The 20,265-nt window shown below is 37.9% G+C and overlaps 1 long non-coding RNA gene and 4 pseudogenes across 1 annotated transcript; 2 read left to right on the top strand and 3 right to left on the bottom strand.

The window, feature by feature from the left end:
* The first annotated feature begins 5,318 nt into the window (after positions 1–5,318).
* LOC148916013 (pentatricopeptide repeat-containing protein At4g32430, mitochondrial pseudogene) lies at positions 5,319–6,756 on the top strand (annotated as a pseudogene).
* A 67-nt stretch (positions 6,757–6,823) lies between these two features.
* On the bottom strand, positions 6,824–7,181 carry LOC148916012 (exosome complex component RRP4 homolog pseudogene; annotated as a pseudogene).
* Positions 7,182–7,192: 11 nt separating this feature from the next.
* LOC103333825 (uncharacterized) lies at positions 7,193–8,743 on the bottom strand. The gene is made up of 4 exons (XR_016128220.1): positions 8,501–8,743; positions 8,260–8,416; positions 7,574–7,629; positions 7,193–7,331 (listed from the first exon to the last, which is right to left on the bottom strand). It is a non-coding gene; the product is annotated as an uncharacterized LOC103333825 (long non-coding RNA).
* A 2,203-nt stretch (positions 8,744–10,946) lies between these two features.
* On the bottom strand, positions 10,947–19,623 carry LOC103333937 (ABC transporter C family member 4-like; annotated as a pseudogene).
* Positions 14,079–17,151, top strand: LOC148916011 (pentatricopeptide repeat-containing protein At4g32430, mitochondrial pseudogene; annotated as a pseudogene).
* Positions 19,624–20,265: the final 642 nt, after the last annotated feature.

The following is a 20,265-nucleotide window of genomic DNA, read 5'->3' as shown; positions in this document are numbered from 1 at the left end:
TATAATTATTGTCACGTTTAAAACATCACTTTTGAATATAACAGCAAGCATCTCGTCACGGCTTAACCAATTTTATTTTATTTTATAGCGTTATCTTTGATATTAGAATATAATATGCCCAGATTCCAACACAAATATAATGCATTTAATCAAATACAGTTAACGAAAATTCAACAAGTGTGTGCTGTATTTACGTGCGTGCATATTCCCAGTCCCAGATGCCATTGTCAGCCACCTTATCTCTTTTATTTTCTAATCACGGTTATGTTACTCGTTCGACTCTTTTTCTCCTTTTTCTCTTTTCTTTTTGATCTCTCTTCTCTACAACCACCTTTGATTCCAGGGAACCAACCCCTTCGGCTAATAAATCGGGCGACTCTCTCCCCTGTCATATTGTAGAGAAATTTCCAACATTTAATATAATAAGAAGCAGTATCAAAAACACCAAAAATCATTTTCTTTCGTCTCCTAAGTTACATTGTAAACCAAAATTGTTCAAAGTGCATTTTCTGCATGAATCCAATCAAACCTAATTAAAGTTTGACATTGATGACATTTATATTAAAACTATTTGATAAAATGCTCTAGCCACCGCTACTTGGTCCACTCAAGGTCCAAAACCTTTGTATGGTAATGCCAAAATTGAGGATGTTATGAAGTTGCATCTTTGAATTTTACTAGGTTGCTAAAATTTTTGTAACAGGTAATGTGTAGAAAGGTGCTAAAAATCGTAAAATTAATTGGCAAGAAGAGCTGCCACAAATAAAAATCTTGTAACTGGTAATGTGTAGAAAGGTCCAAAACCTTTGGATTGGATTCTTATTTTTTGTTGTTGCATTTATGGGTTTAACCCGTATTATTTCTTATAAATAAAATTCATTTTTTATTCTTGCCTAATGGGCTAATAGCTGAAAATCATTAGAATGTGAGATATCGAAAAGAACTTAAATTCTCATTTCCTAATATCACTAGTATAAATAAAATAATTGAAGAATTAACTCTATCCTAATTAGCTAAAGTGGTATTTTAGCCCTAAACCCTAAAATATCATGACAAAATTGTATATTTAATAAGTATAGCCGAGCGGCTGTACTATTTAAATATATTATTTTAACTGTATAGCCGTGCGGCTGTACTATCCGAATATAATATTTTAAAGGTATAGCCGCGCGGCTATACTCTTCAAATATATTCGAACCGAACACGGAGCTTGCAGTTGCACTCGTAGTCGCTGCTGTTTCGCTTCTCTATAAGCGCTTCCAAGCTTCAAGGACTCTCTCTCTCTCTCTCTCAACTCAAGGTTCAAAAAAAAATAATAATAAATTCTTTCGTTTCGGCTGCTGCGTTGATTGGATTGGATTGGACTCTCTCTATGAAAACCATCAAATGTCATTCAACTATTGAAATCTCCACTAAGATAACAACTCTGATGCTAGTTACGCAGCCTGGGCGGTTCTAGGCGTTTTAGGCGGCCTGGGCGGTTCTAGGCGGCGCCTAGGCGGTTCTAGGCATCCTGGGCCTAGGCGGCCTGGGTGATTCTAGGCGGCACCTAGGCGGCCTGGGCGGGTCTGGGCGTCCTTTTTTTTTTTCAAGTGAAGACAGATGAAGCTTGCACTCGCAGAGTTATGTGTTGCTCGAGTGAAATGAAGAGACAGAGAAACAAACACAAAGCTTGCACTCGCAGTCCAATCTTCAAAATTCAAGTACTCGGTCTTGAGCCTCTCTCTCAACTCAAGCTTGGATTTTTTTTCCTCGGTTCGGCTGCTGTGTTGATTCGATTTTTGTTTGTGCTTTTCTGTTATTGAAGTTGGCAATGTCAGATGAACATCCAAGGCAGTTTCTTAGTATGCCAGAAGAAGCCCAGCAGATGGTTCTTTAACCTGGGGCACACATTGCAGTTTGGCATTGGATTACACCATGCCGGTCTAAATGACAAAGATGGATCTCTGGTGACGTGGACGACTACATTTCTGTGAGTGTGCGTTTGTGCTGTGGTTTCTCTTGTTTGGTTGCTGAGAAAATGTAGGGAAACCAGGAAGAAATTGAGTAATTTGTATACTGGATTTATGTTTATTTAACAAAACATACATATTAAGTATATATTGTTTAAATACCAGCTGGCTGGCTATTGTATTTGGTTTTGTGAAATTCTAAAATGTTATATTATTTTACCTTTGGTGTGGTATTCTGTAGCAATCATCTTCAGGAATGTTTTCAGAATTTAGAGAGAATACAAGCTAATTTCACAGGGAGGAGAAGCCATAGAAAAGCAGAAAGCAGTGATGACTTTGACTGCACACTATGCTTGAAATTACTATGTGAACCTGTCACAACTTCTTGTGGGCATTTCATGCCTATTTCAGTCAATGGATCGAGGTGAGTGTTTTGCTGTTACTAATTCTATTTAATTGAGTTAGTCTATATCTTCTAATCCCTTTTTAGTCCTTGACTTGTGTTAATTTTCCTAGGTAACAAATGTCCTTTGTGCCCAACATTTCTTTTCATTACTCCTAGAACATGTGCTTATAATAATTGAATGAGATGCTTGTATTATTTGACATCAGAATTGTTGCTTTATGGTTTTCTATACCTATGCTGTTTGTAATACGGACGTGGTTGCGCATCCCCCAGGAGTTCCACCTATTATAGATTGAGTCTGGCATTCTCACTTTTACATAGTATAACAATTAGTGGATTTGTGGTTTCTCAGATTTTGGAAAGGATAAATAAAAATTCCAAGTAATATGAAATTAGGATGATATGTGCTTTCCTAATTTTTTGTGCTTAATTAGTGTTATAGCTTTCAGAGTTTACCAAGATTGTTTGCTTCAGTTCTGACACCTTCAATATCTTCTTTTTGTTTTTCCCATTGTGACACTTAATGACAGTATACAAAAGAAATTCTCAGAGGAATTTGCCGAGAATGATACAATGAAGTCTGGACTCTTTGAATGATACTAATGAACATAGACTTTGGTACTTTTGCTGCTGCAAGTATTGCAGTTTTGTATGCTACTTGGTACACTTTCATGTGTTTTGTTGTTTTTGTTGAATATTCTAGATTTTTGCTTGTAGTCACTTAAACACGGGTAAGGAGTATAATGGAAGGCAATCCATGTGTTTTGTATGTTTTGTGTTGAATATATCATTCTTAGGATTTTTGCTTGTCTTTCACCTTAATTTTCTAGTCATGTCTTAAACAACATGGTCAAGTTATGAGTATAATGGAAGCACTTACAATAATACTATTTCATGCAACCGTCTTGGGACCAAGATGGGTGAGTTGTCTTATGAGATGTGTAGCCATTCATTTGATCTTTAGTTACTGCTCTTGTTCAATATTTTTGTCTTTTGATGTGCTCTTCAGGTACCGTAAGTATGAGTACAGGACATATATCTTAACACTTTTGAGTAGTTTTCTTTTAGTTTTTATTTAATTAATAATCTTGTCACACATTTTTCTAGTGCAAAGTTGCGTTTAGTTTTCAACTTCAATTGTCCAAACTTGGGATACAATAATCAGAGCTTAAAGTGTTGTGGATGAGGCATCTTATTTTACATGTGACATGTGACCTAATGGAATTTGGTTGTAAATCTTCAAATGTATTATAGTTGTCACTGAATTAAGTCTAATAATGTCATTGCTAAAAGCCCTGTAGCTAATGTATTAATAGCCTGAAGTGTAACATGCATCACTGTAGGAAGATGCAGGACAAAGTTCTTCCATGTTTTTCCCCCTCATATTGGTTGCGCCTATATGGTTTAACTTCAATACCTGTCCAGTTGCAGGAATTGACAAATAATGCAGCAGAGTATGCTCAGTTATGGATAGGGCGGGGTAAAAGATCAGCACATCAAGGTAAAATGCTCAGGAATGACATCAATTGAATGAACTAGTAATTTACCTTATTTTTTGTTTTATTTTTTTAATGGGTTATCTCCATAAGTTAAATCTCGTAGTTCTCTATAATGGGTATATGGATGACCTTTAAGAATATCCTGAATCAGATTAATATTACAACCTGACTGAGATTGCATGTTTCAATTTGGTGGTCAGTTGTAATGGTTGGAAATGAAGGATTAGTTTTATTAGGGTAAACCTTTTGTTCCACTGAAATGTCTATCATATTCAGATTTCATCTTTAGGAAGATTCTGCTTGGAACATTTGGGGAGGATCTTTATCTCTAGATCAACATATCTTATTTATATGTAATGCCAGTGTACATAAGAATGGTTTCTTCCCCTATTCTTGTGTTCAGTATACCTATGTGCCCTTTTGATGTATGATAGTATCTCTTTACAGATCAAAGACAATTTGAGAGACTTCTTGGCGTGGAAGTGCTGATGCCTACACTACAAGATCCTAAGCGTTTCAGCTTCTAGGTAACTTTATAATTCTCTTTATTAAAATTGAGTATATTGTGGGCTGTGATTGCCGGTATTAATGTATGATTGGATGTAGCTTGCTTCTTTATCAAACTAGCGTCCTCAAGAAAGGTTGGATCTCCTACGCTTGCGAGATACAAGAGAGGTATTGCACTTTTCTCCCCTCATAATGTTGGGAATTTCAGGTGCATGTGAGTATGGTATATGTAAGAATAAGATGCTACTTCTCATCTAACACATTGTTTGAAATCTCATTTAGAATAGTTCGTATATATATATATATATATATATATATCAATGTCATATGACCTCAGATACCTTCAATTTATTTCAAAACACTTCTCTCTTGCCAGACTGTTTTGTATCAAATTTTTCATTTGTAGAGCATACAACGTGAACTGATATATCTCATTAGCAGAATAGCAGGGTTGTCAAGTGCAATGAGAAAAAGGTTGTCAATGAGTTTAGTTCATAATTATGATGGATACATTTTAGAAAGTAAATTTTTACACAAGCAATTTTATACTACGAAATTCAAGATTCTTTTATCCCCAAAATGTTAGTGGATCCCCTTTTGTTGTTGTGGTATTTATGGATTTAACCCGTATTATTTCTTATAAATAAAATCCATTTTTTATTCTTGCCTAATGGACTAATAGCTGGAAATCATTATAATAAGAGGTATTGGAAATAATTTAATTCTCATTCCCCAAAATCACTAGTATAAAAATAATAATTGAAGAAATAACTCTATCCTAATTAGCTAAAGTGGTATTTTAAAATAACATGACAAAATTGTATGTTTAAATAGTACAGCCGCACGGCTATACTATTTAAATATATCATTTTCACGGTACAGCCGGGCGGCTATTCTCCTTAAATATATTCACAAACGCGAAGCTTGCACTCGCAGTCGCAGCCATTTCGCATCTAGATAAGCGCTTCAGAGACTCAAGGTCTTGAGCCTCTCTGTCTCTCTCTCAACTCAAGCTTCGATTTTTTTTCTTTCGTTTCGGCTGCTCCATTGATTGGATTGGATTGGATTGGACTCTCTACGAAAACCATCAAATGTCATTCAGCTATTGAAATCTCCAATAAGATAACAACTCTGATGCTATAAGGTTCTAGAGTTAGGCGGCCTGGGCGGTTCTAGACGGTGCCTAGGCGGCTTGGGCGGTTCTAGGCGGGGCCTAGGCGGCCTGGGAAGTTCTAGGCGGCACCTAGGCGGCCTAGGCGTCTTGGGCGGTTCTAGGCGGCCTGGGAGGTTCTAGGCGGCTCTGGTGGGTCTAGGCGGCGCCTAGGTGGCCTTGGCGGGTCTGGCCGCCTCCTTTTTGTTCCAAATGAAGATAGACGAAGCTTGCACTCGCAGAGGAATGTGGTGCGCTAGTGAAATGAAGAGACAGAGAAACGAACTCGATGAAGTTACCGTTACCCTTATAGCCCTTCACATGTTCTGTAAGCAACTTCAACTACATTTGTCTCATAACATCGATGAAGTTACCGTTTCCCTTGCTGTCAAGGCCTGTCAAGGGGACCCCAAACCCGGATGCCAAATTCACGGGTTTGCAGTTTCTTCTGGGTTTGCTTCGTATACTACGATTTCAAATTCTTTGATGAGTATGTACACCAATGCTGGACAGTTTGATGGTCCCTTACTTATCTTTGTGACTATGTGCTATACTGATATAGTTTCTTGGAATACTATTCTTTCGGGGTTTTGAACAAGTGATGGTGCATTGAATTTTGCTCATAGGATGAATTTTAATGGAGTTGTTTTTTATCCAGTGACTTATACTAATATTCTTGCTTTTTGTGCGGATCATGAAGATTTTCTATTTGGATTACAACTGCATTCTCTTATATTTAAGTCTGGTTTAGATGGTGAAGTTTTTGTTGGAAATGCACTTATAAGTATGTATTCGAGGTTGAGGCGGTTAATAGAAGCTAGGAGTGTGTTTGATGAAATGGCGAATGAGGATCTGGTTTCATGGAATGCAAAACTATCAGGTTACTCTCAAGAGGGAAATCATGGGCTTGAGGCGATTTTTGTCTTTATTGAGATGGTGGGAGAAGGGATGGGGTTACATCATGTCTCATTTACTAGTGCAGTTTCAGCTTGCGGACATGAAATGAATTTAGAACTTGGGAAACAGATACATGGCTTGGCAATTAAATCAGGATATGGAAGTCATGTTTCAGTTTGTAATGTATTGATCTCGACATATTCAAAGTGTAAGGTTACTGAAGATGCAAAATTAGTCTTTCAGTGCATGAATGATCGCAACGTAGTGTCTTGGACAACTATGATTTCAATAGACGAAGAAGATGCCATCTCTGTATTTAATGAGATGAGATTGGATGGAGTATAACTCTTCTGTTCACTGGTTCTCCAAAAATACGTTGGATTGTGTAAAATATAAAGATAAAAGAAAAGGATTAAGGACGAACAACTCTCTTATAACAGAATTCACAAGTGGACACACAGTCATCACTTTTTTTTTGTCATGCTTCGCCTTACAGACTCCTTCTCTGCAACCAAAACATAGAACTCTGAACCGAGCATTTCATGTATAGCAACATTTATAGAAGTGCTCAAATCAACCGTCTCCGTGATTACTTCTACAGTAATATTGAAGCCTAAAGTAGACAATACGCGGATAGCGTTTGCAGCCCTGCATATGTTCTCTCTTGTCTCTTGCTGAGTGTAGTTTTTCTCTTGATCTTCGGGACTAATGGAATTTTCATCAGGTTTGGCATCATCTTGTTCAGACTTGTTCACTTGATCCACTACCATATCGTCTGTCACTTGAACATGTTCCCCAACCCAGATGAATCCATTACAGCCAATTATCAGGTCAATACCATAGTTTTCTAAATGATGGAAGTGCTGCTTGCGTCTTTTCACCAGATAAGGAGGGACTGTCAGCAATTGACCCCTTCCAAGCTGCAATGCAGGTTACAATCATAATGAAAACCAATAACAAAACAATGGATAATCATAAGACCACATCGGATGGATGCAATGAAAGCAATGCAAATTAAAATTGATTGAGGGAAGCAAAAATGACGAAGAAAATATCCCATAACAGCCAAATAGAATGCAAGATAAGCAAGTTCAAGTAAGATAATGATCAGAAGCATCCTTCTAATAGTCAATACATAAAAAGAAGACAAACCTTTCCATACTTCTGACTTCTTGCTTGGAGATGTAAACCATCATGTTGAAAACCACGAACTTCAGCCTGGAAAAGGGCAAGTATTTGCAACACTGGATCAGTTCTTAACTTATTCCTTTCTTTTTTCATGATTCGATTAGGCCAGTAATATATGTTAGAGGACATACACAAATGACATCATTCTCCTAAAAAATGCTGCGCATGTTGAGTTCATCCAGAGCAGTTCGTCGCCTCTAGCAATGAAAGAGTAAAACTTAAACGAGGGAATAGCAAGGGAAAATGGAGCAATTTTCCTTACGTTTTATATTATAATTAATAACAGAGTTGCTCAAATGCGTTTTCCCTTGAAAATGCCAAAAGATGCTGTCTCTAACTATATTCATGTAATACTAATACTCAATACATCTTTTCCTAGTTGGTGGAATATCCACTAGTTATCTAAAGAAACAGACTTTAGCGGATCAAAAGGAAAGAATTTCCATACTTCCAACTCACAATTTGCGTCAGCCTTCAGATTGATAAACAAAAGTTCAAACAAAGAAACCAGACCATCTAACAGATTTACATGAATTTTATAGAACAGAACTCCGTGCCTTGTGTCAATATCTTCAATATCGCCATTACCAGTAGCTTGCTTCTCTGGTAAAGGAAATTTATCACTACTGATGCATGTTATATTCGGGCGAACAGTTATACCTGGATGCCGTCAGGTAAGTTCATTGAAGAAAGCATCAACACTGATACCGCAAACGGTGGCAACAACTTCACCATTGAATTCAGAGGTCCCATGTCCCCTGAATTTACAAGAAAACTGAGTTGCCCAGAAATGGTTTCCTTGAATTTAATCCTGTTACTACAATAACATGGTTATTAAAACAAATGAACAAAAGGCATTTTCATTTAAATACCAGTTAGCAGCAGCAGAGGCAACACAAACCTGCCAAGAAATCTCCCCATGAGAGGCCCTTAGAACCAATCCAATCACTTCAAATTCAAAACCCCATCAATGGGTTTTCGATTAACATCACAAATTCACAATCACAAAAACCCATTTCCCAAAGACTTCGAATTTCCTCAGAAACTCCCAATTCGAATAGGAACAGAAGAAAGCTGGCTGCAATTTAAAATGGCATATGTTCAAACCGTATAGCCGAGCGGCTATACCTTTAAATATAGTATTTTCGGAGTCCAGCCGATCGGCTATACTTTTAAAATATTCGAATATATACAAAGTGTATAGCCGACCGGCTATACCATTTAATAAAGTATTTTCAGAGTACCGCCGCGCGGCTATACTGTTAAAATATTCGTATATATTCGAAACGTATGGCCGAACGGCTATACTCTTTAAATATAATATTTTCAGAGTACAGCCGGTATTCGAATGTATTCGAAACGTATAGCCGCTCGGCTATAATCTTTAAATATAACAATTTCAGAGTACCGCCGCGCGGTTATACTCTTAAAATATTCAAAAAGTATCGCCGCTTGGCGATACGCTTTAAATATAATATTTTCAGCGTACAGCCGATCGGCTATACATTTAAAATATTCGATTATACGAAAGGTATAGCCGCTCGGCTATACGCAGATAATTTTTTAAATATTCTAGCACACCCATCAATTTGATTAAGAGTATTTTCTCTCTTGCACACGAGAGAGATGAACAATTGATTTCTAGCATGAGAGAGATGAGCAATTGAAGTTCGTGCCTCACGCTGCAGCAAAATTAAAGTTCCCCTACTACTGGGATGAAGAGTGCCTTGAAGTCGAACCGCCACCAAAGGACGAGCTATGATATTTGTATCTAGTCTCATTATCATTTGAGAGAATGGAAAAGGTTGTAGACTTTAAAGTTTTCATAGCAGCCAGATAGAATGCAAGACAAGCAAGCTCAAGTAAGATAATGATCAGAAGCATCCTTCTGACAGTCAGTATATATAAAGAAGACAAACCTTTCCATACTTCTGACTTCTTGCTTGGAGATATAAACCATCATGTTGAAAACCTCGAATATAGCTAATACTCATACTCATACATCTGTTTCCCAGATAATATTAATTACTAATACTCATACATCTTTTTCCCAGTAAACGGAATATCCACTAAATAACCGAGGACTATACTTTCCAGAATAAATAAACATGATCTTACAACTATCATGCAACTCACAATAACTATAGGAAACTTCCTAGAAGTATAATCCTAGGATTACAGTAATCGAACCCGAACATGTTCACTGGTAGTGTAATTAGAAGTAGTAAAAATCAATTATAAACATACGAGAAATTTCCAGCATTCAATATAACAAGAAGCAGTGTCATAAACGCCAAAATCATTTTCTTTTGTCTCCTAGGTTGCATTTTCTGCATGAACACAATCAAACCTAATTAAGGTTTGACATTGAAGAAATAGAGACAATATACAGGCTTAGCTTATCTAAATTACCATATGAACATGACTGAAGAAAACCCAACAAGGAAATCAGCACCCCAATCCAAATGCATGCTAAATTTTTGAGTTGCAATAAACTAGACCAGCGGGCCAAGTGCAACACATCCACTTGAAATAATCCATATACTACGATGACATGGTTATAAAAACAAATGAACAAAAGGCATTTTCATTTAAATACCTGTTAGCAGCAGCAGAGGCAACACGAACCTGCCAAGAAATCTCCCCATGAGAGGCCCTTAGAACCAATCCAATCACTTCAAATTCAAAATCCCATCCATCGGTTTTCGATTAACATCAAAAATTCACAATCACAAAAACCCATTTCCCAAAGACTTCAAATTTCCTCAGAAACTCCCACTTCGAATAGGAACAGAAGAAAGCTGGCTGCAATTTAAATTCGTATATATTTAAAGCGTATAGCCAATTTTTGAAGTTCGGCCGACCGGCTATACTTTTAAAATATTCGAATATATTCAAAGAGTATAGCCGCCGGCTATACCCTTTAAATATAGTATTTTCATAGTACCGCCGCGGCTATACTTATAAAATATTCAATATATTTCGCACAGTTTAACCGCACGGCTATACTCTTTAAATATAATATTTTGAATAAATTAAAATATTCGAATATATTGAAACGATCGCCGTTCGGCTATACTAGTTAAATATAATAATTCCAGACTACAGCCTAGTCGGCTATACGTTTAAAATATTCGAAAGGTATAGCCGGGCGGCTATAATCTTTAAATATAGTATTTTCAGAAAACAGCCGAACGGCTATACATTTAAAATATTCCAATATAAAGGTAAAGCCGCGCGGCGATACCGCTTAGAAATTTTTATACAAATTTTTAAATATTCTAGCAGACCCTTCAGTTTGATGAGTTTTTTCTCTCTTGCGCATGAGAGAGATGAGCAATTGATTTCTAAAACCCAACTTCAACTCCGCATGAGAGAGAGAGATGAGAATTTTCAATGCTGATTATTGTACATGCAGCAAAATCCTCTCGGATGTCTGTGAATCAACTGAAGCCGTGGCCTCGTCCATGAACAAGAGCCGGCTGTGCTTCAATATAACTCGCCCCAAACAGAAAAGCTGTCTTTGCCCCATGCTCCAGTTGTCGCCGTCATCAGCTACTTAATTTTATGGAAACAGTCAGTACCTAATCCTTATGCTAGCTAGCAGTTCAGTTCCAGAGAGAGAGTATATAATGGGAAGAGTCACATACCTAAAGAATTGAGTTCATCAGGTTTTGCCGCTACCTCATCTTTAAGTTGGCAGCGTTCAAGGCTCTACAAGAAAATTAAGATTTCATGTGAATAAACATACAGCATTGTTTCATCTAAGTGAGTGAATGATGACAAACATATACAAACAAATTGTATAATTCAATCTTATTGTTTCTTGAGGCTATGGGTTACTCTCTTTCTCTTATGTAATCCGGAAATCAGATAGCATTGTGTTTTTTACCTTCCAAATTTCTTCATCTGAATACATTCCTACTGGATCAATGTTGCTTCCCACAGTTCCTTCAAAAAGGACAGGTTCTTGAGGAATGATCCCGAAGCGAGACCTGATATTGTGAAGCCCTATTGTGGTTATATCAATCCCATCGATGATAATTTTGCCTCCTGAAGGTTCCACCAGCCTAAAGAACACTTGGATCAAAGTTGATTTCCCGCTCCCTGTTCGACCCACAACACCAATCTTTTCACCCCCGTGAATGCTTGGACTAATGCCTTTGAGAACCAAAGGTGTATTTGGACGACATCAAAAGGAACAGGGCTTATTTAGCTTGAGACAGTAATGGAGATGACCAAGTAATGACAACTTGCATGCAGACCACTTTATTTGTCCATCCACTACACTAGCCATGGAAGATGTACTACAAATATACCATTTGGGACGACAAATGGCTAGAGTGTAGCAGCTCATGGAATGTAAGATTTGACTTTATTTGTTCAGAAGATATAAACAGAACTGAAGGTAAACTACCTGCAAGTCTTTGAGCTCGACATTGCCATGGGAAGGCCAATTTGAAGGAGGAACACAGGTCTTTTATCTCCCATGCTGCTTCTGATGGGATGTTTGTAAATTGTTTTATCCTCTCAACTGATACCATCTTATTTTAGACAAAGCAGCTCATATAAATGGCCCAGAACAGCACACCATTCAGGGGCAATCCGTAGGAGAGAGTTAAACCAACATTCTCTGCACCATGAAGGAATAACTGATTTAGCCAAATCTCTGAAATAGACACTCATCTACTGCAGCTAATTTATATCAGATGGGCCAAGATAAGATGCTAATTTATATCAGATACGCTAAGTATTATATACTCAGGCATCCCATATCATAATTAGCCATGAATCAAGTGCTAGATATGACATCTTGTTAAGTGTTGCACCAAAAGAAGAAGAAGGATGTACCTGGCTTTATTATACTGCTTGGCAACAAGAACATGAATACAGTGGAAATGCAGAAAACTAAACTCCCAAGCATCTCCATATGGAAACCAAACCACTCATTGGACCCATTGTTGTGGAAATCCATACGTAAATTAGCGTTAACCCGTTTAACATTTTCTTGGAGAACATGTTCTGCATTCTGCAAGAGTGATCGTCATAACTCCGGATATGCTCTCTGAGAAGTGATGGATAACAGGAGCCTTTGTGATTGAATTGAGTCGAGTTAATTCACGAGATGATGCAAGATAGTAACCCTAAAATCCAAACAGTAGCAAAATCTCAGCATATAATTGAGGCAAACAAGAAATTTACATTTCCAGTCTAGCACATTCATATATCTGCATTGGGGTGTGCTTCAGTTCAAAACATTTATATTATCTGTCTAACAAGAGTTGGATTGATACCAAGAGTATTCATGACAAAGATCATAGAACTAGATATTTTATTTTCCTGTCTAACACACATTTGTTAAACAAGAAGAACACATTCATTGCAACATTATAGTTCTTACACTGATAAATACCAACAGCATGATAAAAAGAATACAAAACCCGGTACCAGATATTAAGCCAAATAAGTGGAATCAGCAAAAATACTGTTGGCCACGAATTTTGGCATACAACGATAAAGATGGCAAGCACAGTGATGTACATGACAATGGTCATACCCAAAATGAAGAGAAGAAATTGAGAGTATCTGATCAGTTTGATGCCTGGTGGTGGGTGATAAATTCTCATCAGTTAGCAAAGAAAACAACGTATACAATTTAGATTAAACAAAGAATAGGATCTCTCATCAACTATGACAAAAACAAATGCTTAAACAGAAAAAGAAAAGGTGAGCAATTCTAACTCACAAACTTTGTAAACGTGCAAGCTCACTTTGCCTGTTTCTTTCCCCTCTTCTTTGATGAGAAAAAGCTTGTCATTGGGTTTAGTTCATAATTACGATGGATACATTTTAGAAAGTAAATTATTACACAAGCAATTTTATACTATGAAATTCAAGATTCTTTTATCCTCAAAATGTTGGTGGATCCATATTTTTTTTTGTTGTATTTATGGGTTTAACCCGTATTATTTCTTATAAATAAAATCCATTTTTTATTTTTACCTAATGGACTAATAGCTAGAAATCATTAGAATTGGAGGTATCGGAAAGAATTTAAACTCTCATTCCCCAATATTACTGGTATAAAAAATTAAAAAAAATTGAAGAAATAACTCCATCCTAATTAGCTAAAGTTGTATTTTAAAATAACATGACAAAATTGTATATTTAAATAGTATTAGTCTTTGAATATACTATTTAAATATATTATTTTAACGGTATAGACGTGCGGCTATACTATTTAAATATATTATTTTAACGGTATAGGATATAGTCTTTGAATATATTCGAATATTTTAAAGGTATAGACGTGCGGCTATACTATTTAAATATATTATTTTCAAGATATAGCCGTTCGGCTATAAGCTTTGAACATATTCGAATATTTTAACCGTATAGCCGTCCGGCTATACTCCTGAAATATATTCCAAAACGAACGCGAAGCTTGCTCTCGCAGCCACAGATGCTTCTCTATAACCGCTTCCAAGCTCCAAAGGCTCGGTCTTGAGCCTTTCTCTCTCTCAACTCAAGCTTCGATTTTTTTTTCTTTCGTTTCAGCTGCTGCGTTGATTGGATTGGATTGGACTCTCTCTACAAAAACCATCAAATGGCATTCAGCTATTGAAATCTCCACTAAGATAACAACTCTGATGCTATAAGGGAGTTAGGCGGCCTGGGCGGTTCTGGGCGGCGCCTAGGCGGACTGGGAGGTTCTGGGCGGCGCCTAGGCGGTCTGGGCGGTTATAGGCGGCGCCTAGGCGGCCTGGGCGGTTATAGGCTGCGCCAAGGCTAGGAGGCCTGGGCGGTTCTAGGCTGCGAGGGTGGATCTAGGCGGCTCCCAGGCAGCCTGGGCGGGTCTGGCCGCCTCCTTTTTGTTCCAAATGAAGACAGATGAAGCTTGCACTCGCAGAGGAATGTGGTGCACTAGTGAAATGAAGAGACAGAGAAACGAACTCGATGAAGTTACCGTTACCCTTAGAGCCCTTGGCATGTTCTGTAAGCAACTTCAACTCCCTTTGTCTCATAACATCGATGAAGTTACCGTTACCCTTGCTGTCAAGGGGACCCCAAACCCGGAGGCCAAATTCACGGGTTTGCAGTTTCTTCTGGGTTTGCTTCGTATACTACGATTTCAAATTCTTTGATGAGCATGTACACCAAAGCTGGACAGTTTGATGGTCCCTTACTTATCTATTCTGATATAAGAGACTAAAATATAAGAGACTATGTGCTATACTGATATAGTTTCTTGGAATACTATTCTTTCAGGGTTTCGAACAAGTGAAGGTGCATTGAATTTTGCTCATAGGATGAATTTTAATGGAGTTGTTTTTTATCCAGTGACTTATACTACGATTCTTGCTTTTTGTGCGGATCATGAAGATTTTCTATTTGGATTACAACTGCATTCTCTTATATTTAAGTCTGGTTTAGATGGTGAAGTTTTTGTTGGAAATGCACTTATAAGTATGTATTCGAGGTTGAGGCGGTTAATAGAAGCTAGGGGTGTGTTTGATGAAATGGCGAATGAGGATCTGGTTTCATGGAATGCAATACTATCAGGTTACTCTCAAGAAGGAAATCATGGCCTTGAGGCGATTATTGTCTTTATTGAGATGGTGGGAGAAGGGATGGGGTTAGATCATGTCTCATTTACTAGTGCAGTTTCAGCTTGTGGACATGAAATGAATTTAGAACTGGGGAAACAAATACATGGCTTGACCATTAAATCAGGATATGGAAGTCATGTTTCAGTTTGTAATGTATTGATCTTGACATATTCAAAGTGTGAGGTTACTGAAGATGCAAAATTAATCTTTCAGTGCATGATGATCGCAACGTAGTGTCTTGGACAACTATGATTTCAATAGACGAAGAAGATGTCATCTCTCTATTTAATGAGATGAGATTGGATGGAGTATATCCAAATTATGTTAAATTTGTTGGACTAATCCATGCTATATCAATTAGGATGTTGGTGGAGGAAGGCGAAATGATTCATGGGTTTTGCATAAAGACTGGCTTTTTATCAAAGCATAATGTTTGCAACAGCTTGATCACCATGTATGCTAAGCTTGAGTCCATGCATGACTCCATCAACGTTTTTGAGGAGTGAAACTGCAGAGAAATCATATCGTGGAATGCTTTGATTTCAGGGTATGCTCAGAACGGGCTCTGTCAAGATGCACTAAAAACATTCTTGGTAGCATCTATGGAGTCGAAGCCAAACAATTACACATTTGGTAGTGTCTTGAGTCCAATTGGTGATGCTCAGGATATTTCTCTGAAATATGGCCAATGATGCCACTCTTCCTTGATCAAACTTGGATTAGTGACTGGCCCAATTATCGCAGGTGCTCTTCTTGACATGTATGCAAAACGAGGAAGCATTTGTGAGTCCAAAAGAGTTTTCAGTGAGACACCTCATAAAAGTCAGTTAGCTTGGACTGCAATAATATCTGCATATTCTGGGCATGGAGACTATGACTCAGTGATAGAATTGTTCAAGGAGATGGAGAGAGAAGGGGTAAGACCTGATTCAGTCACATTTCTTTCTATACTAGCAGCATGCAGCAGAAATGGAATGGTGGAGATGGGCCGTCACCTCTTTCAGTCAATGGTGAAAGACTATCATATTGAACCGTCTCCTCAACATTATTCAAGTATGGTGGACATATTGGGACGTGCAGGGAAATTGGAGGAAGCAGAGAAATTGATGAGTCAGGTCCCGGGACAGCCAGGGTTTTCATTGTTGCAAAGCCTGCTTGGGGTTTGCAGGATCCATGGGAATGTGGAGATGGCGGAGAGAGTAGCCGATACATTGATGAGATTGGAACCAATGGAATCGGGTTCTTTTGTGTTGATGTCCAACTTGTATGCTGAGAAAGGGGACTGGGAAATGGTGGTAAAGATGGCAAGCACAGTGATGTACATGGCAATGGTCATACCCAAAATGAAGGGAAGAAATTGAAAATATCTGATCAGTTTGATGGCTGGTGGGTGACAAATTCTCATCAATTAGCAAAGAAAACAACGTATATAATTTAGATTAAACAAAGAATAGGATCTCTCATCAACTATGACAAAAACAAATGCTTAAACAGAAAAAGAAAAGGTGAGCAATTCTAACTCACAAACTTTGTAAACGTGCAAACTCACTTTGCCTGTTTCTTTCTCCTCTTCTTTGATGAGTTTAGAAGTCCTGTTATCAGACTTTGGTTGGTCCAAAGAGTTGTTTGCACCATTGGCTTCCCAGTGGTTCGAAGAGAGTTGAGGAGATATTTGAGGACTGGAGGAACTTTTGCTGGGAATAGTGGTGCTCATTTCTGCAAGTGCCATGGAGGTTTCATGGGCAGCTACTAGCTGTTTGAAATCCAGGCCAGAATTTAGCAAATCATTATACTTTCCAGCCTGTACTGTCATCCCATCTCTCATGACCTGATATTATTTGGAGGTAATAAGTTTAAATAAATATATAAGTAGGAAGGATACATGTGCAAACTGCAATTATAATCTTACCAAAATAAGATCAACATTATGCAAGAAGTCAACTTGATGAGTTACAAGTAAAACCGTCTTGTTTTTGCACTCCCCTCACACATTCCTGCAGAGAAGTATAAATCATGATCAGTAGAACATTATGCATACAAATCAAATTCAATGAGTGTCACTTTGCATTGTTTTTATACCATCTTAGCACATTTAGACTAAGAAAGTAAAAAAGTGTTCAAACAATTATCTTAAGAACAAGCTTGAATGTTCAATCACTGTGGAATCAAAAGTAAATCATTCATTTAATGCAATGTTACCTTAAATATTTCTGATACAGTATGAGCATCAATAGCACTGAAAACGTCATCGAGAAGATATATGTCACAATTTTGATATACAACCCTAGCAAGTTGTATCCTCTGTTTCTGGCCACCACTTAGGTTGATGCCATGCTCTCCTATCTCAGTTTGATCTCCAAACAACTTCCTGGTATCTATCTCTGTCCATTTGCAAACCAAATAATATATTTTCTTCAGTAGTCCCATTTTGAATCCATGATGTTTGAGCAACATAGGCAGTTGTTCCACAAACTCGTACCTGTTATTTCAAAAAGTTTATTAATTCAACAAGTACTCGATTAAACTGAAGCTTTTTGAGTGAGTTATGACCTGGTTATAAACTTATTGTTCAGTGGAGGGATTTTATGTCATAAGAGACATCTAGAGAAGGGTTTAATGGTATCAAATCGTACCTTTAAGGATAACTTGTGCATCTCACCAAGAATTAAAGCTAGAAGGGAAGACTTTCCAGATCCCACTATCCCTACAATAGCCGTTAGCTCCCCTTTATTGACATTCAAATTTACGTGTTTCAAATCCTCTTCTTTGCTTTCATCATCGCAGCTAAATGGGCCATTTTTAACCTCCACAGCAGTTCTACTATCACAGCCCTCGTCTCTCTTCGCCGCATCCTCCACCAATTCCCTACTCATCATATAACAGTCCAACCTCCCAATAGATATCATAGCTTGAGAAATTGAAATCATAGATTGTGGGAAGGTCCTGATGGGATCCAACAAAATGTTGAAGATGCTTGTGGTTCTGAACAATGTCCCGGGCCGGCATCAATCCGGACACCCAATAAGAGTGCAGTGCCAAATGTGAGAGTTGATACAAGTACTGGGGTGCACAACATAACCACAACATTGGCAGAGATTGAGTACATGAACTTGGTCAGCCAGCTAAACTCCTACTCGCGGAAAGCCTGGATTCTCTTATTAAAGTGCTCCTCCCAAGCCTGGAATTTGATCACACGCGTGTAGTTAAGCATGTCATTTGTTGCCTTCATTCTTGAATCCCGACACTTCATCACATTAGATTGGAACCTGATCTTGTTGGTGGATCCATATTTTTTGTTGTTGTATTTATGGGTTTAACCCGTATTATTTCTTATAAATAAAATCCATTTTTTATTCTTACATAATGGACTAATAGCTAGAAATCATTAGAATTGGAGGTATCGGAAAGAATTAACTCTCATTCCCCAATATCACTGGTATAAAAAATAAAAAAAAATTGAAGAAATAACTCTATCCTAATTTGCTAAAGTAGTATTTTAAAATAACATGACAAAATTGTATATTTAAATAGTATCGCCGCTCGGCTATACTATTTAAATATATTATTTTAACGGTATAGGATATAGTCTCTGAATATACTCGAATATTTTAAAGGTATAGACGTGCGGCTATACTATTTAAATATATTATTTTCAAGGTATAGCCGGGCGGCTATAAGCTTTGAACATATTCGAACATTTTAACTGTATAGCCGTTCGGCTATACTTCTTAAATATATTCCAAAACGAACGCGAAGCTTGCACTCGCAGCCACAGAAGCTTCCTCTATAACCGCTTCCAAGCTACAAAGGCTCGGTCTTGAGCCTCTCTCTCTCTCAACTCAAGCTTCAATTTTTTTTTCTTTCGTTTCAGCTGCTGCGTTGATTGGATTGGATTGGACTCTCTCTACAAAAACCATCAAATGTCATTCAGCTATTGAAATCTCCACTAAGATAACAACTCTGATGCTATAAGGGAGTTAGGCGGCCTGGGCGGTTCTAGGTGGCGCCTAGGCGTCCTGGGTGGTTCTAGGCTGTGCCAAGGCGGCCTGGGCGGTTCTAGGCTGCGAGGGTGGGTCTAGGAGGCGCCTAGGCAGCCTGGGCGGGTCTGGCCGCCTCCTTTTTGTTCCAAATGAAGACAGACGAAGCTTGCACTCGCAGAGGAATGTGGTGCGCTAGTGAAATGAAGACCACTTCATTTGTCCGTCCACTACACTAGCCATGGAAGATGTACTACAAATATACCATTTGGGACGACAAATGGCTAGAGTGTAGCAGCTCATGGAATGTAAGATTTGACTTTATTTGTTCAGAAGATATAAACAGAACTGAAGGTAAACTACCTGCAAGTCTTTGAGCTCGACATTGCCATGGGAAGGCCAATTTGAAGGAGGAACACAGGTCTTTTATCTCCCATGCTGCTTCTGATGGGATGTTTGTAAATTGTTTTATCCTCTCAACTGATACCATCTTATTTTAGACAAAGCAGCTCATATAAATGGCCCAGAACAGCACACCATTCAGGGGCAATCCTTAGGAGAGAGTTAAACCAACATTCTCTGCACCATGAAGGAATAACTGATTTAGCCAAATCTCTGAAATAGACACTCATCTACTGCAGCTAATTTATATCAGATGTGCCAAGATAAGATAAGGCATGCTAATTTATATCAGATACGCTAAGTATTATATACTCAGGCATCCCATATCATAATTGCAGAAAACTAAACTCCATGATTGTTAAGTTCGCACAGAAAGAAGAAGAAGGATGCACCTGGTGCTTCGCACAGAAAGAAGAAGTAAATTGGGATGCACCTGGCAGATTCAAAATATTCAGGAAAACCCATACCTTCCCAATTAAATATAATATTTTATAGCCGTTCGCTATACTTTAAAGGGGTACAGCCGCTATATAATATAAATTTTCGGCTACAGCCCGGCCGGCTATGCCCTCTATTAAGCGTATAGCCGTGCGGCTATACTATTTTAATATAATTTTTTAAATATTCTACTATACCCTTCAATTCAATTTGAGAGTGTTTTTTTCTCTCTTGCGCAT

The sequence above is a fragment of the Prunus mume genome, linkage group LG6, assembly GCF_029339155.1.
Source record: "Prunus mume cultivar Tortuosa linkage group LG6, ASM2933915v1, whole genome shotgun sequence".
In the NCBI taxonomy this organism is placed as follows: Eukaryota; Viridiplantae; Streptophyta; class Magnoliopsida; order Rosales; family Rosaceae; genus Prunus; species Prunus mume.
This window is presented reverse-complemented; position numbering and strand designations above follow the sequence as displayed.